This window comes from Pectinophora gossypiella, unplaced genomic scaffold (genome assembly GCF_024362695.1).
Source record: "Pectinophora gossypiella unplaced genomic scaffold, ilPecGoss1.1 Pgos_35, whole genome shotgun sequence".
Taxonomy (NCBI): Eukaryota; Metazoa; Arthropoda; class Insecta; order Lepidoptera; family Gelechiidae; genus Pectinophora; species Pectinophora gossypiella.
The window spans coordinates 927,115-946,025 of NW_026063245.1; the positions used below are offsets into that span (position 1 = coordinate 927,115).

At 40.5% G+C, this 18,911-nt stretch overlaps 1 long non-coding RNA gene across 1 annotated transcript; it reads left to right on the top strand.

Moving 5' to 3' along the window:
* The first annotated feature begins 11,025 nt into the window (after window positions 1–11,025).
* LOC126381079 (uncharacterized) lies at window positions 11,026–12,153 on the top strand. Its single transcript, XR_007568662.1, has 3 exons — window positions 11,026–11,149; window positions 11,364–11,533; window positions 12,043–12,153. It is a non-coding gene; the product is annotated as an uncharacterized LOC126381079 (long non-coding RNA).
* The last annotated feature ends 6,758 nt before the right edge of the window (window positions 12,154–18,911 follow it).

Here is an 18,911-nt window from a genome sequence, read left to right on the forward strand (position 1 = left end):
AAATAGGATACCTTTTATTGCGAAAAGAAGGGACGAAGAGATTGAAATAGGGGTTGAAAGTTTGTATGGGATATTTTAATTTTAAAATATAAATCCATGAAACTTTATATTTAAGCACTTGATAAAAAATAATTAAACATTTGTTCTAGCGTTGCTGAAATTTCGACCAGTGAGGGGGTGAAATGAGGGTTGAAAGTTTGTATGGGAGTTCGTCATTTTTGGGGATAAAACCACGAAACTTTATATTTAGGAACTTGATAAGAAATAAAAAAACAATTTGTTAAAGCGTTTTTGAAAATTCGATCTTTGAGGGGATGAAATAGGTGTTGAAATTTTTTATGAGGTTCGTCATTTTTCAAGATAAAAATATTAAATTTTGTGTTTAGGCACTAAATAACAAACAAAAAATCGTTTGTTCAAGCATTTTGAAATTTTTACCAGTATGGGGGTGAAATACGGGTTGAATGTTTGTATGGGTATTCGTCATTTTTGAAGATAAAACCATGAAACTTGGTACGTAGGTCTCTTAGGATGTGCAGAGTTTTTCAACAAACGGATTTTCCGAAATTCGAACGGAACGGAACGGATTCGGAACGGGAACTACGAAGCCAAACTTTTTGTATACAAAATATTAACCACTGAACCTAGGAACATGATATTTAGTAGTTTTGGGTGTATCAAGTTAAAAAAATTTGGCTTTTGTAGATAAAGTTCCTTTTAACGAATACTCTGCATCGCCGCCACTGCCGTCGGTCGTCGTTCGTCGTCGCGCACATTCGCCGAAGTGCGACTTCGTCTGCGTACTTTTAATTTGAATATTAAGGATTATATAAAAGGAACGGTATAGCATGTGATTAAAAGAGAGTAAGTAGGTATATTTAAAAAAAATAAAAAATATCTGTTTACAGTCGTTATAAAGTACCTATGTATTCCATTGAGTGGCAGAAATTACCTAGGAATATTTATCGGTCCCTTATGTCCAAGACACTTACAGGGGTCAGCGTCACGTTGTGTACAAAAATATTTTAAAATGACCTAATTTAAAACTATTTTGTACGTTTGCTATTTTGTTATTATTTGTTAAAATGTAGAAATTGTTTGGACTCGACACTCGCGAGCAGGCCACGTATACACCACGTGCGCTCCCCCACCACAAGACAGCGCCGTTGACTGCCGCCACACTTCGGCGAATGTGCGCGACGACAAACGACGACCGACGGCAGTGGCGGCGATGCAGAGTATTCGTTAAAAGGAACTTTATCTACAAAAGCCAAATTTTTTTAACTTGATACACCCAAAACTACTAAATATCATGTTCCTAGGTTCAGTGGTTAATATTTTGTATACAAAAAGTTTGGCTTCGTAGTTCCCGTTCCGAATCCGTTCCGTTCCGTTCGAATTTCGGAAAATCCGTTTGTTGAAAAACTCTGCACATCCTAAGAGACCTACGTACCAAGTTTCATGGTTTTATCTTCAAAAATGACGAATACCCATACAAACATTCAACCCGTATTTCACCCCCATACTGGTAAAAATTTCAAAATGCTTGAACAAACGATTTTTTGTTTGTTATTTAGTGCCTAAACACAAAATTTAATATTTTTATCTTGAAAAATGACGAACCTCATAAAAAATTTCAACACCTATTTCATCCCCTCAAAGATCGAATTTTCAAAAACGCTTTAACAAATTGTTTTTTTATTTCTTATCAAGTTCCTAAATATAAAGTTTCGTGGTTTTATCCCCAAAAATGACGAACTCCCATACAAACTTTCAACCCTCATTTCACCCCCTCACTGGTCGAAATTTCAGCAACGCTAGAACATATGTTTAATTATTTTTTATCAAGTGCTTAAATATAAAGTTTCATGGATTTATATTTTAAAATTAAAATATCCCATACAAACTTTCAACCCCTATTTCAATGTCTTCGTCCCTTCTTTTCGCAATAAAAGGTATCCTATTTTCTTTCTCAGGGTCTAAAGATTGTCTGTGCCAAATTTAATCAAAATCGGTTGAGAGGTTTTAGCGGGAAAGCGTAACAGACAGACAGACAGACAGAGTTACTTTCGCATTTATAATATTAGTAAGGATTATTTTCCCTCGTTAAATAGTAAACAAACTAAGTGTAGGTGTTATAATTTCGTTGACGAACTGATTACCTATCCGTTTCTTTGTCTAAAATGAGTATTACCTTATTACTATGATTGATTACTGGGCTTAAAGTTCGTATAAATGTCTATCGAATTACCTCCTCAAGTTTAAAGCGTAGCTAGTCATGTAGTACTATATTAATTATGTGGTGTAAGTAATTAGATTTTATCTGTATGTAATGTAATAGTTAGTTGAATAAAAAAACTTATACAAATCAGATCAATTAATTGGCGTAATGTGATTCTAGAAAGAGTTTTAATGTTAATAGATAGCTAGCTATAGCTATGTGTAGGTTCCTGTAGGAATGAGATATAACTGTTTAATAAAGACAGTTGCATCAAAATTTTATCATAAATTCCCTAAATTATGGCGCCTACCTACCCTCTAAGTTAGAAAAGTGATCAAATACTAACTTGAGGTCACTCAGTTTAAAAAAAAACATCGAAATCATTCCAGTAGCTATGGCGTCATGCGCTTCTTGACACGATCACGAAATCTAGATTTCCGCGGGAATGAGGTATTTTCCCGCCATAAAAAGTAGCCTGTGTCCGTGCCTAAGATCCTATCTTTAAATTAACCAAGTCTTATAAAATTCCGTTCAGACGTTAAGGCGTGAATGAGGCAAACTTTTAAAACAAACAATTAAAAATCACTAACCTAGTTTTCTGTCTACTGCCTACGCCTTAAGTACGATAGCATAAATATTAATAGGCCATATCCTTTTCTAGATTACTATCTATCAGCTAACTAAATTTCATCAAAATCCGTTGAGCCGTTTAGGCATGATAGACAAAACTCCCAGCAAAAACCATAAAAAAATCACTAACTCAATTCAGTTTTCTGCCTACTTCCTACCCCCTAAGTACGATGACGTGATCAATTTGATCGTACAACCGTTTTTAGATAACCAACTATTACCTTACTAAATTTCATTAAAATCCGTTCAGCCGTTTAGACGTGAAAGAGCAAAAGTCCCAACAAAAACGACTACAAATCACTAAATCAATTTAGTTATCTGCCAACTGCCTACCCCCTAAGAACGATGGCGTGATTATTTATAGCCTATGACCATTTCTAGGTTATCATCTATCACCATACCAAATTTCATCAAAATCCGTTGAGCCGTTTAGGCGTGAAAGAGTAACAGACAGACAGACACACAGACAGACAGACAGACAGACAGACAGACAGAGTTACTTTCGCATTTATAATATTAGTATGGATAATGTAGACAAAATATGTAGAAAATTAGGTTTTGTTACATACCTCGATGAATACGTTGCGGTCGCGCCTGCCTCGTCGTTGGCGCTCGACCGCGACTTCTTTTTAGAACTGTAACAATAATGTTTATATTGAAACGATGCAAGTGTTACCGCCGTGCGCTACGATTTCCAATTAGAACGCTCATTATACCCATTACATTATTTTATATTACTTTTGTTACTCTTAATCAAGATACATAACATAACATATAATTCTGCATGTATCTCAAAAGGGTAGAGATAGGGGATATGTAAGTTGTATTTGCAAATAGCGTAAAATTATCTCGAATAAAATAAAAGTAAAGTGATAGATATTAAAGTACCTATTTAATGTTCCACTGATGGGCACGACTGTCTCACTATTAACTTCTCTCAAAAGCACACAAGATTAAAGATAATCATGTTAATCTTACCTAGTAGGCGTTGGGGTCGACTCCGCCGGCTTCCTCTTGCTCGCAGGCTTCTTTTTCAACACTTTCGGCGCAGGCGTAGGCGCCAGCGGCAGTTGGGAGTCCGAACCGGATGAATATTCGTAGTTAGACCTGAAAATTAAGAAATCGGTTAGGTATATGGTATTTAAAATGTTGTGTAAATTTATTATGTAAAAAACTCCAACACAATACATGAACTACTACTACTACTTTACTTAAATGTAAATACTTACTAACATTTTAACAAACTTTCTTGAAGAAAAGCACTGAAGATGAAAATAACACGGATGAGGATACCACAATTGTGGACAATTGGGAATCGATCAAAGGAATGAGTAAAGTTTAATGATTTTTCCTATTTTATAGAAAAACAATACAAATCCGTGCAAAACTGAATTATGCAAAATAAAACCTTAAATGCAAGACAATAACGGATTATGCATTGCATATTTCAAATTTTAGCATTTTGGACGCGTAGTCATCGCTAAAATGCTTAGTTGCTATTCTCACGAACAAACGAGTTAGTCGCAACACTTTGTAAAATGATACACCGCATATTCATATTAATTAGGTATTTACTACACAGACGTAAACTTACACCTATTTCCGATGACGCAGTACGACGATGGCTCAGTGGTTAAGAGTTTGATGTTCAATGTAGGTATATGTTACAAGTTCGATTCTCTACATACATTTTTTTTCTGACTACATTATGTACATTGAATATAAACGATAATCTTACGAAGAGGAATATCATGAATATACCTGCATATTGGTTGTGATGATTATGTAATCACGATCTAGTTGTACATTAGGTAGGTACCTAAGTTGTACTGAACAAGGAGTGCAACGTTTCAATACTGATATTTTAAATAATATTAACCTTATTTCAACCTGCTTTGAATCGAACAGTAAGTCGAACGTTATAATCACCATCATCATTACAGTTGAACAAAAACATAACAATATTTGAGTAAACGCAAAGCATTGATTCTGCATGATGAATCAAAAGTGAAAACTTGTTCACCTTCTTCATAATGTATTGTAGGTAAACCTGTACCCTGCAATAAAAATAATTTATCAAGCGAAGTCAGTAACTGAAACTAGTTGTTTATAAAAAAGTTTCCCACGAGTCAGAGGATACCTGATTGATATAATATATGGTATAGTATAGCCCACATTCCTCAATGCATACGAGGCACAATCTGTGCAATGTGTAATGTAATTCAGTATAGATTCTTGCCTTGACCGGGCATGACAAGTGAGCTAGAGAGTGATTTTGATTCTTTTATAAATAGTTAAATTAATTGATCACACTATTACGAAAAAGCTTCCGCTATGGGAATTATATCATGCAAGTCAAATTCATTATGTTATTACAATTTGCTGTCCTTGAATCTAATTACGACTCACGCCAATTTGGACAGAATTTCTGACACCCATGTGGTAATTTTTGGGTCACACATTGTATCATCACTTTTATGTCTAATTCTAGAGATCGTTGAGCCAATCTGGCATTGAATGACAGAATCGAAGCTGTTCTTGAATTTAATGACGACTCGCGCCAATCTGGATAGAATTTCTAACACCCATGTGGTAATTTTTGGGTCACACATTGTATCGTCATTTTTATATCTAATTCTAGAGATCGTTGAGCCAATATGGCATTGAATGACAGGACCGAAGCTGTTCTTGAATTCAATGACGACTCGCGCCAATCTGGATAGAATTTCTGACATCCTTGTGGTAATTTTTGGGTCATACATTGTATCGTCACTTTATATCATAATTCTAGAGATCGTTGAGCCAATCTGGTATTGAATGACAGGACCGAAGCTGTTCTTGAATTCAATGACGACTCGCGCCAATCTGGATAGAATTTCTGATATTTTCGTATGGCACTTTGTGAGTCTCAATTATATTATCACTTTATGTCATAATTCTAGAGATCGTTGAGCCAATCTGGTATTAAATGATAGGACCGAAGCTGTTCTTGAATTCAATGACGACTCGCGCCAATCTGGATAGAATTTCTGATATTTTCGTATGGCACTTTGTGAGTCTCAATTATATTATCACTTTATGTCATAATTCTAGAGATCGTTGAGCCAATCTGGTATTAAATGATAGGACCGAAGCTGTTCTTGAATTCAATGACGACTCGCGCCAATCTGGATAGAATTTCTGATATTTTCGTATGGCACTTTGTGAGTCTCAATTATATTATCACTTTATGTCATAATTCTAGAGATCGTTGAGCCAATCTGGTATTAAATGATAGGACCGAAGCTGTTCTTGAATTCAATGACGACTCGCGCCAATCTGGATAGAATTTCTGATATTTTCGTATGGTACTTTGTGAGTCTCAAATTATATTATCACTTTATGTCATAATTCTGGAAATCGTTGAGCCAATCTGGTATTGGATGACAGGACAGCAAATTGTATAGAGACATGAAGCAATCTGCTAATGAATTTGACTTACAGGAAAAAACTTGATTCGAACACGGACAGACCAAAATAAGTGAGAAGTATATACGGCGCGTATGATAAAGAAGATCGAGTGCTGGCATCCGCGCTATACTCGTGTTACCTGATGTCAAAGGAGCTGGGTGAACAAGTTGAAACTTGTAGCTTAAATAAGTATGAACAGGTAATATTCGTTTATTGTGTTATTGTGTGCATAAACTACCTATTACTTTATTTTATATGTGTTGAGGGGTATAGTCTAATCTGTCATTGTATTTTCAGTTACTCGTGGAGAAAGACGTGGATTCTGCTTGTCATCGTGCTCTAGAAATCACGTTGCAGCCGAGTTGTTTTGAATCTTTGGTTTATTCCTCTGATTGTTACAAAATTATTCAGTTATAGTATTTATATAGGTGGTGGTATATATTTGTGTTTACGTGGTAAGTGTTTTGTGTATGTAATTTCGCATTTGCCCTTAAAATGGGGGACGATCCTCCTCCGGGAGGAGGTGGTATTCCACCTGACTTAGAAATGACTCCTCAGACTTTCGTACAAAGTCAAGGGGAGCTTTCTGGTTCTCAGAGATCCATGAAACGCCATGCGGAATCGGAAATCGGTAATCCTACGCCCAAGAAAAATATTTCTCCGTCTGCCTCTGTTCAGGACGTTTATACTGTTCCGGAATTTGCTGGCGAGAAACTTAAATACACGGATGCTGACCAGGGGCCCTTCTCTGTGCATGTCACCAGGATGGAAAGCGATCCTTCAGCGGGACTTACTATTAGGGTTCTTAAATTTGCCCAACTTATTCACAGAAATAACATACCAGGTATAGTCAATGGAGGAGTAAACTCTGTGGGACGCAACCGCGTCTCGGTTGAATTTGCTTCTTCCTCAGCTGCTAACAACTTCGTAACCAACCCTTTGCTTGCGGAGAACAAGTTATGTGCTACCATCCCACAATTCCAAGTTTCCAGAATGGGAGTTGTCAGGAACATACCGATAGACTGGACTCTGGAGGAGCTTGTTTCAGGTCTTCAGTACCCCTCCAATTGTGGCCAAGTTATTAAAGCTAGGCGTCTAAACTCCAAGAAAATTATTGATGGATCCGCTACTTGGATTCCTTCTAACACGGTTGTCCTGACGTTTTTAGGACAGTCATTGCCCCAAAAAGTTTATTGCTACCACACGTCCCTTCCCGTTGATGTTTACCATCTGCCCACAATTCAATGCAGAGGTTGCTGCCGATTTGGCCATATCAAAGCTCAATGCCGATCAAAAGCCCGCTGCTTCAAATGCTCACAGCCCCATCTTGGTGAGAGCTGTAATATCCCAGATGAACATGTGACCTGTTTACTCTGCTCTGGTAATCACAAATCCACAGACCCAAGGTGCCCCGAACACTCCAGGCAAAAGGCGATCAAGATGGTCATGTCTGAGGAAAACATCTCCTACCTAGAAGCCTCCGCCCGGTTTTCCACTGTGAGGAGACCTTTTGCCGAAGTTGCCTCTCAGCAACCTCCTAAACTTTTACAACCAGGTTTCTTCCCTCCCTCTCCGTCTTCTCCATCCTCGAGTCAAAATCCCACCACCTCGTATCGTAAAACCGTATACCGGGAACGCCGACCTCCTCCAGAATTAGGTAGGTCTTATGATGTTCAGGCTCACTCTGACATAACCCGTTCTCCCATATCCTCACAACCTAATGGTTGTGCCTTCCCTCCTCCTCCCGAGTCTACTCCTCTCCTTACTCCCAATGACAACCTCATAGAGCTGTTGGTTTGTTCCTTAATTAATATTATTTCTAAGTTCTCGGACTCCTTACCGAACAATGTCGTATCTCTATTGAAGCAATTCATGTCAATGTTAATAAATAAAAATGGCGGGTCATTGTCTCCTTCAATGGAATTGTAAAAGTATTCGATCCAAAAAACCTGAATTAATATTATTAATTAACAAATTCAAGCCTGTTGTCTGTGCCATCTCTGAGACATGGTTGAAGCCGGGGTCCATTTTTAGGATGCCTGGCTACTCCTGTATCCGGGATGACAAAGATGATGGTTATGCTGGTTCGGCCCTTCTTGTTAATAAAAATATTACCTTCTCTCAAATCCTAATCCCACCGCATGATCGTGACCTACACGTAGTAGCAATTAAAGCTTTAAATTGTACTATTGTTTCAGTTTACTTCCCACACCCCAACTCCTCTCTTATTTCGGAACTGAATAATATCCTCTTTTCTCTCCCTGGACCATTTATAATTCTTGGCGATTTCAATGTCCACCACACTTTTTGGGGCTCCTATAAGTGTGACTCCCTGGCTCCTCATTTATTTGATCTCCTGGACAATATCAACCTGTGCGTGCTGAATGATGGCTCCCCGACGCGTAGGGTTTCACCTCTTGGTGGCTCTAGCGTGGTGGATTTGTCTTTGGTATCGCCTAGCATGGTTTTGACCCTTTCATGGAAGGTGTTACCTAATTGCTACGGTAGCGATCATTTCCCTATTATTATTTCCTTTCTTACCCCCAGCCCTCCGGCTAAGAACCCTCCTCCTCTCTTGAAATACCGTCTGGACAGGGCCGATTGGCAAAAGTATGCGGAGCTGGTTAATGGTAAGATCCCGTCTCTTTCCCCGATCTGTTCATCTAACTATCTTACTTGCTACGAGGAATTTACATCGTGTATCACTTCATCCGCCGATAGCTCTATCCCTTTGAAAAACTCAGCACGAGGCAAAATATCATCGCCTCCTTGGTGGGACGCGGAATGTACGGAAAGCGTGCGTCAACGGGATGAGGCTGAGAATAGCTTTGCTGGTGATCTATCTTCCATGCAAAAATATCTGTCTTTCCAGAAGGCGTCTGCTCGCTCCAAGAGATTCCTCGCCAAGAAAAAAGTTAATGGATGGCGTGACTTTTGCTCTTGCTCCCCGGTCTCCTGCTTCTTTGGTGTGGAAACGTATTAAATCATTCAGAAGGTATCTGTTAGACGACAGTAACTCTATAGCTAACGACACGTCCACTTGGCTGCCGGACTTCTTTGACAAGCTAGCTCCCCCATCTGTTCCTTTCCAGGATTGCTTCCCTTCCTCGTCCTCCTCCTTGTCTTCTTATAATAGTTTTAACGAGCCTTTCTCATATCCTGAACTTTCCTGTGCCCTAGATAACCTTAGAGATACATCTCCTGGCATGGATGGGATCTCTTATTCTCTAATTTCTAAATCTCCAATGTCGGCGAAAATGTACTTTCTTTGCATTATCAATGAAGTGTTTATAACAGGGACTGTTCCCGACTCCTGGAAGACTCAAATCATTGTCCCAATTTTAAAACCTGGCAAAGATCCTAGTAAGTCTTCTTCGTACAGACCTATTGCCCTCTCATCCGCTTTGGCTAAGATCCTGGAGCATCTCTTAAAGAACTGCTTGGAGTGGTTATTGGAGAATAAGGGATTATTATCGAAGTTTCAGTTTGGGTTTCGTAGAGGTATGGGCACTTTGGATAGTCTTAGCATCTTGACTACTGACATTAGGAACGCTTTCAGCTGTGACGAACATGTTATTGGTGTATTCCTTGACATCTCCTCTGCTTATGACAACGTCCTCCTCCCAATACTCAGGCAAAAAATGCAACAGCTTAATATCCCGGAGAGGATGGTACACATCATATGCAACCTTTACATGGCTCGCAGTATCACGGTGAGAGTGCAAGGCTCTCTTTCTCCTCCCAGAACCTTGTGGAAAGGTCTCCCTCAGGGTTCCGTTCTTAGTCCGCTACTGTTCAATGTTTACACCTATGACCTTGATAGAACTGTCCTATGCTTTAGTAGTATCCTGCAATACGCAGATGACATTGCCCTTTACGCCCGCTCCTCCTCGTTTGCGGATGCATGTTCTCGCCTTAATTCTGCACTGTACTATTTAAGCACCTGGTTAAGCGATCACGGCCTCTCACTCTCTGTCCCTAAGTGCAGCGCTGTGGTATTCTCCCGCAAGCGTGTGATCCCAGCTATAGAGCTAGTTATTGATGAACAGCCAGTGTTCGTCTATAACAAAGTAAAATTTTTAGGAGTAATCCTTGACAGCAAAATGTGTGGATTACCTCATCTTGAACACATAGCTAATAAGTGCGAAAAAAATATCAACGTGCTTAGGTCTTTATCAGGGGTTCGTTGGGGCTCCCATCCGTATAGCCAAAAGCTTTTGTACAACGCCATTATACGCAGTCATTTTGATTACGCCAGTTTCATCCTCGAGCCCTGCAACAAAACTGCTCTTAATAAACTTGACAGGATTCAGGCTAAATGTTTACGTATTATTGCAGGTGCGATGAAATCGTCCCCTACAAATGCGCTCCAAGTGGAATGTGTGGAACCTCCACTCCAATTACGTAGACAGTATCTCTCGGATAGGTATTATTTCAACACCTTACAAACATCATCTCATCCCCTTCATAAGAAACTAAATTCTCTTTGTTTGGTAGCTAGTTCTAATTATTGGAGACATAAAGACTTGCCGCCTCTCGTCAAGTCTTTTAATAAAATCAACCCTTCTACAATATATCAGACCCCTAAGGCCACTATTTTTGAATTTCCTTTTGAAAGTTTAATCTTTTGTCCTAAGGTAATACTTAATCTAGGGATAGTCAAGAACTCGCAGGGTGCTGATAAGGAGCTTAATAGCTTAGTGGAAAAGAACTGGAAGCATTGGCTTCAACTCTATACCGATGCCTCTAAATTATCAGATACAAGTCACGTAGGAGCTGCTGTTTGGATCCCTAAATTTAATATCATCCTAAACTATAAATGCCCTGCTAGCTGCTCCATTTTCACAGGTGAGTCCATTGCCCTTCTAGAAGCTGTCTCCTATGTGGAATCTCACAAATTGAATAGATCAATAATTTTCTTGGATTCCCTTAGCTGTTTGCAAGACCTTTTAAAATTGCCTTTTCACTCTAGAGAAAATTTTTATCTCACCCTTAAAACTAGGGAAGTTCTTTATAGATGCCAAAAGAGTGGTCTTGAAATTGTCCTGGCTTAGATTCCCAGTCACAGCGGTATTCGTGGCAACGAGAACGCCGACCTATGTGCTAAAGAAGCTGTCCGCTTGGGTACTGAGATCTACAACAAGACTTTCTCCAGAGATATCCGGGCTCTCGCTAAATCACATCTATTCAAATCTTGGGATGAGCTTTGGCAAACATCTAAGCAAGCAAAAGGTAAACTTTACGGACTTATCCAGCCTTCTATACCTATAAGACCTTGGTTTTTTAAATTTAGAAACTTTGATAAGTGGGTTACTTCTGTGATTATCCGTCTCCGTCTGGGTCACGTGTGCTCCCCTGTTTTTCTGGCTAAGTTACGGATCCGAGATCATTCCGTTTGCGAATGTGGTGATGAGGATGGCACTGTTAATCATCTATTTTTCTCCTGTCCTAATTTAGTTGTCTCTATGTATGATGTTCTCCCACCTTGTATTCCCCGACCTGTGAATGTCAACTTTCTCTTAACTTTAGTTTCTACCCCCTTCATTAATATCCTTTGTACGTTTATTAAACGGAATAATCTAAAATTGTAAATATTGTATGCTAATATATGTGCAAGTCCATGTGTAATGTAAGTATAAGTATGTATATATAATTTGGTCCAAAAAATATATATATATTTGTGTGTTTCTAACCTATATGTCTGTGAAGTTAATTAACAATAGTGTTGTCTTTATTTTTAGGGAACTTCTGGACTACATCATTGGACTTCCCACCGAACAGTCTTCAGTATAATTTAAATTAACCTACCGACTAATTTTTTTTTATTTTTTTTAATTATTTTTTTTTACTGTTTTTTTTTTTCTTCGGTACCTTGACGTTGGCAGAATCATCGTTTCTAAACGATGCAGCCATAAACTTTAAAAAGTGAAGTGAAGTGGAGAAAGACGTAGACACCGTTGACGGTTAAAAATCATCATCATAATTTCGAAGGTGTAGCACTAAAAGCGATGCCTGCTAAGTACTTTGGTAAGTACTGTGGTTTATTTTTATTTTATACATAAATTAATGTGATAAGTTTTATTGTTTCAGAACATGTCGAATAATTTAACAAACGTTAACGAAGATGATTTATTCTACCCTTATGCGCAAGATTCGCTTGCTGACTTCGATGAAAGGTATCCTGTTCAAGCGACTACCACAAAATCGACGGCGCCTCATGATAACAAGAGTCAAAAGCTGAAAAGTGATAAGAAGAAGAAGAGGAAGATAATTAAATCTAAAGTTAAATGCGGAAAATGGAAGCAGTCATCTTCATTTGTGCAAAATCGGAACGCGGAGAAAGCCACCAAGTTAATTAAAATCAGCATAGTGGATTTAGGTGCTTCTTTTTTTTTTTTTTTTTTTTGACGTGACTTATTGTAGATTTTCCGCAGATGGCATTAACTACTTGGCCGGACAAATGGGGAGCGCTGAAGGCTCTCACCCGGTACAACGTTTAAGACAACAGGCCTGAGGGTGCCCAGTTGGGCGCGAACCTCGGCTCAGGGCGTCGTCTGAGAGGAAAAATATTTGAAAGAATTAATCGAGCCTAGTGGGTCGATAGCGATAAGCGCTGAATGAGGGAAATCGTCGACCACGCCGGCGGGGTCGGTATTGGGGTCCTGAAGTGTTTGGTGTCGCGAGCTGATTGGCTGCCTCTATGGCTAGAGTAATCGGGTCGTCGGGATCGTATATTACGTCCTTCGGACGCCGATACTTTTCAGTACCGTCCCTAAGCGGGATGTATTCGGAAGCCGCAACTACCAGGGGATTTGGGTGGTGCGGAGCAGAATCGAAAAAACGTTTGGAAGCTAATTTGAGCCATTGGGCAATGGTTGGCAGACCTAGGTCAATGTGCAGATTTTCATTGCGAAGGAACCACGGAGCTCCCGTGGCTTTCCGCATGAAACGATTTTGTATTACCTGTAGACGGTGGATTTGAGAGGGACTCGCATGAGCGAAAACTACCCCTGCATAGGTCATGATCGGACGGATGCAAGTCGTGTAGATTTTCACCTTATTCCTAAGGGACAATTTACTTCGCTTGTTAAGGAGACAATGAAGACGGCCCATTACAAACGCGGCGCGATCGCGCACACGTTTGATATGGGCCTTGAAAGTAAGACGTCTATCTAAGACTACGCCGAGATATTTGACTTGCTCCTCCCAAGGGATCGGCTTGCCAAACATCTTAATGATTTTAAGTTGACGGCGTGACCGTGGCGTGTTATAATAGCCCTTTGAAAAGTACACCGCTGCACTTTTCTCCGGGTTTACCTCGATTCTCCATTTGCGAAACCACTTGCCCAAGGCATTGGCCGCGCGTTGGAGGATTCCGGTCATCATAACTCGACCACGGCACGAAGAATAGATGGCTGTATCATCCGCAAATAAAGCTAATTCGGTATTAGGGGATTTGGGAATGTCACTAGTATACAATGAAAATAGTAAAGGGGAGAGGACGGAGCCTTGTGGGACTCCGGCATGTATCGGGTGCGGTGACGAGAGCGTCCCTTCTACGCGGTAGCGAAAGGTTCGATTTGAGAGGAAGTCTCGTATGATGTGCACGAGACGGTCTGGCACTCCCAGTGAATAAAGCTTGTAGATCAAGCCGTTGTGCCAGACTTTGTCGAACGCTTTCGTCACATCGAAGAAGAGCGCTCCCGTAGCGACAGGTTTTTTTAAGTTTAATCTACTGGAGATATGTTCAACAATACGGTGCACTTGTTGAACGCAGGAGTGTTTGGTTCTAAAACCAAACTGCTCTGGTGGAATAAGACTATTGGATTCGGCGTAGTCCCGTAATCTGGCAAATATGAGCCGCTCATAAATCTTCCCCATGGTATTGAGGAGACTTATAGGGCGGTAACTGGAAGGTTCGTTTTTAGGTTTCCCAGGCTTTGGTATACCAATTACAATTGCTTCTTTCCACTGCTGTGGAAAGACGCAGTTGCTCATGGCGACGTTGAATATTGCCGTTAGTAAGCAGATGAGGGGAGCACCGAAGTTTTTAAGGACACGATTCGTGATACCGTCCGAGCCAGGGGCTTTTCGGTTATGAAATCTTTTGATGATACCTAGTACCTCTTCCTCAGTAACCTGTGGAAGAGGAGGATCGGTGGGAGGTACAGAAGCCCTACGCTGAACTTCAGAGTTCACCGTCGAGAGGTGCCTACGATCGATAGGGAGAGTACTGGGCGAACATTGGGCTTCGAGACTGTCGGCAAGGCATTCGGCTTTTTCGTCATCGTCAAAAGCGGGGGGTTGGTTAGGCCTATTGAGAGGAGGAGTAGGAACAACCGTATCCTTTTGAAGAGACCTGGACGGCTGCCAGATGGCCTGGTGGTGGGGCTCAATGCCGCTCAAAAGATTATCCCACCGATTCTGTCGCATGTCATTAATACGACATGCGACAGAATCGGTGGAATATTATTTGAGTGGCCCGCTAGGTGGCGGTCTAGTGTACAACACGTCCGTAAATAACTTTATTTTAAAATTGATATCTTAAATGTAATGACCGAATTTTAATAAAATCTTATGAAAAGTGTTGTGATTTGCGTGTAGTATTGTTGGCGTAAAGTAATAAGCAAATATAGTGACATAACTGCAAAAAATATAAATAAAGTGGAAAACAGTGTAAAATAAAACATCAATACAATAGAAGTGCATAAAGATCATTCTATGATATAACAAGAACCAGGAAATTGATATACAGGGTGTAACGGAACGGGGGTATCAACCCGAAGTGTGCCTACTCTGTCACTATCTACAAATCACATGCGAGAGTATTGGCCGCCTAAATTCATATTTGCATTAGTTATGAGCAATTGAATTCCAGGTCTTCATGTAATAAATTCAAATTTGCACAACACTACGTAGCAATCAGCTGTTCAAGGTATTTAACTTTTGAGTGAACAGCTACCACCTCTTTTATTTATGCCTGCCCTAGTAAAGGGTAAACGTGCCAGTGATGGCCATATTAATCAATATTTTTTAAATTGTTTTGTTTCATCCTTGTGAGGCCAAGATTTCCAGACACAATTGTTAAAAAAACAATGGGCATTGGTCCCGGTTACTGCTTACTGATGTAATAAGTAGTCGTTACATGAGCCATGTCAGGGGCATTTGGCGGCTCAATAATAACCCTCGCACCAGGATTGACGAGGTTGGTTATCCACCTCACAACCAATAGGATAGAACAAGATGTGAACATACATAAATCACGGCTTTATCCCTAATGGACCAGACAGAGCTACAAGTAATTACACATATCTAATATCACACTTACTGCGCTACTGAGGTGGGCAGAGTCACTTTGTTGTACAAGTTTTGTCCAAAAATGTAGTCGATTACCTACATTAATAGTTGATAAAGAAATGTACTTTACAATGCATCTCGTCTCCTTGTGTAGTATGCTTTATTTTATGATTACGTAATATCAGGCTCCCTTAACACCGTCATCCAGGTCAAATGGGCATCACACTAGCGGCGAATGCGTTCATGGCTAGCTAGGTACGGGACAGTTTCATTAGAATACTTTCAGAGTTTTGCAGGCCCTAAACAACTACTACTACTCATACACAGTTACCACCAATCACTGACTAAGGTGTGCAAATACTAACACCTCACTTTACAATGGATCAAAGGACACAGTGATTCAAGAGGTAACGACGCGGCGGACGAGTTGGCCAGAAGGGGAACGGGAGGTAACAGCCATCGGTCCGGAACCGATATTGCCGATCTCATTCGGACAGGTCCGCTCGCTGCTACGAACGAGAGCAGCCAACAAACACACCTTTTTTTGACGTGACTTATCGAAGTTTTGCCGCAAATGACATTAACTACTTTGCCGGACAAATGGGGAGCGCTGAAGGCTCTCACCCGGTACAACGTTTAAGACAACAGGCCTGAGGGTGCCCAGTTGGGCGCGAACCTCGGCTCAGGGCGTCGTCTGAGAGGAAAAATATTTGAAAGAATTAAACGACCCTAGTAAGTCGATAGCGATAAGCGCTGATTGAGGGAAGTCGTCGACCACGCCGGCGGTGTCGGTATCGGGGTCCTGAAATGTTTGTTGTCGCGAGCTGATTGGCTGATTCTATGGCTAGAGTAATCGGGTCGTCGGGATCGTATTACATACTTCGGACGCCGATGCTATTCAGTACCGTTCCTAAGCGGGATGTATTCGGAAGCCGCAACTACCAGGGGATTTGGTTGGTGCGGAGCAGAATCGAAAAAACTAATTTGAGCCATTGGGCAATGGTTGGCAGACTTAGGTCAATGTGCAGATTTTCATTGCGATGGAACCACGAACGATTTTGTATTTCCTGTAGACGGTGGATTTGAGAGAGACTCGCGTGAGCGAAAACTACCCCTGCATAGGTCATGATCGGACGGATGCAAGTCGTGTAGATTCCAAAGGGATAATTTACTACGCTTGTTAAGGAGACAATGAACACGGCCCATTACAAACGTGGCGCGATCGCGCACACGTTTGAATTGGGCCTTGAAAGTAAGACGTCTATCTAAGACTACGCCGAGATATTTGACTTGCTCCTCCCAAGGGATCGGCTTGCCAGACATCTTGATGACTTAAGTTGACAACGTGACCGTGACGTATTATAATAGCCCTTTGAAAAGTACACCGCTGCACTTTTCTCCGGGTTTACCTTGATTCTCCATTTGCGAAACTACTTGCCCAAGGCATTGGCGCGTTGGAGAATTCCGGTCATCATAACTCGACCACGGCACGAAGAATAGATGGCTGTATCATCCGCAAATAAAGCTAGTTCGGTATTAGGGTATTTGGGAATGAACAAACACACCAGACTATGAACCACCGTAAATAAATGCAGGCAGGCTAAGATGGCACTACCCAACATCAATAGTTGTCTCTCCAAAAGAATTCTAAATGTGAAGAGGTCTCCACTAATACAGGTAACAGCTGCAGGTAGCAGGTGTAGCTGTGTGGTCACGGTGATATCAACAAACATCTGTTTACACTAGGTGTCACCGACAAGCCCCTGTGCAGAACCTGCATGGACGAGACAGCGGCCCATGTGCTACTGGAGTGTGAAGGAGCCGCCAACTACCGGGTCCGGCACCTTGGCCAGACGGGGTGCCTCCCTGAGGCGACCGGCAACGTCAGAGGCTTCTTAGAATTCCTTGGGGATTTACAACATAGTAAAAGCAAAATAAATTTCTCAAGTACCGTTGTGACTGCCTACCCCTTAGTGATACGGGCGTGATATTATGTTAGTATGTTCTGATTACTTATGGCTCTGCCCACCCCATTAGGGATACGAGCAGCTGCAAGTGATTGTGTATCTTATTAACGAGACATTAATGTTACGTTTACAACATAGTAAAGACAAAATCAATTTCTCAAGTAAAGTACCTACCTAACATAACTTTACTTTTACTATGACATGGTAAAAGTAATCTTAAAATAAGTACTTTCGTACAATACAATAATACTTTATTGCGTACAAGGAATTAAAAACACAGAACAGTATTTTTTTAAATCTTTCTATCGTGTGGGTTGTGAGGTGGATTACCAACCTCATCAACCCTGGTGTCAGGGTAACTATTGAGCCGCCAGAGGCCCCTGACATGACTCATGTAATAACTACTTTCTTACATGAGTAAGTAGTCACCGGGACCAACCGTGCCTTCCGAAGCACGGAATTGCAAATTGCATTGGGACAGTTAATGGGATTTATACCCTGTACCAGGATGCCAGGGCTCGCGAATAGAAAAAGGCACGCTAGTGTTTCAAACTATCGATAGTTCAGTATCGATTATCGATCATAATCATTTTCAACTACGATTTTGATTGGTAGAAATAAAAAAATAGCTTTTCAAAAAATCTAAATCCATGGACTTTTGAGTTATTGAAATTCAGTTTAGACAATCAGCCCACTCAAAATAACCATACTATCGGAGTGTAGCAATACTACTGACTGAGGGCAAAATTATCGATAGTTTGTTATTAATCCGCAACGATACTATCGATTGTATTGCACTTAGGTAATAAAATCGAAAATGTTCCCACTTTCCGAGTTATCAATAGTCTTGCTATCGATCGACTCTCGGTCGGGATAGATTATCGATAAGTAGTCATTTTTTGATCGGCAAGCCCTAGTGCACCCGAAATTCAAAATGGCGGTGCTGTTAAGGGAAAGTTATCATTAACCATGATAAAAAATATTATTTTTTTTTGTATTTTTTTTCCTTCCTAAATTGTAGTCGTGTATTATCCAACAGTGAACAATAACATCACGCCTTTTTCCCATTGGAGTAGGCAGAGACTGCGGAATTTCACTTACCACTACACGCTCGTATCGCTACATGCCCGTACCAAACATACATACATAATATCACGCCTTTATCTCTTATGGGGCAGACAGAGCCACAAGTAATCATAACATAGGTACATAAATAATTATCATGCTCGTACCGCTAATGGGATGTTCTTGTGACTCTGCCCACCCCATTAGGGATACGGGCAGAGTGATAGTATGTCTTATTATTGACAGATTAATTTCGCCTTCTGCTATTGCGCGGGATATTT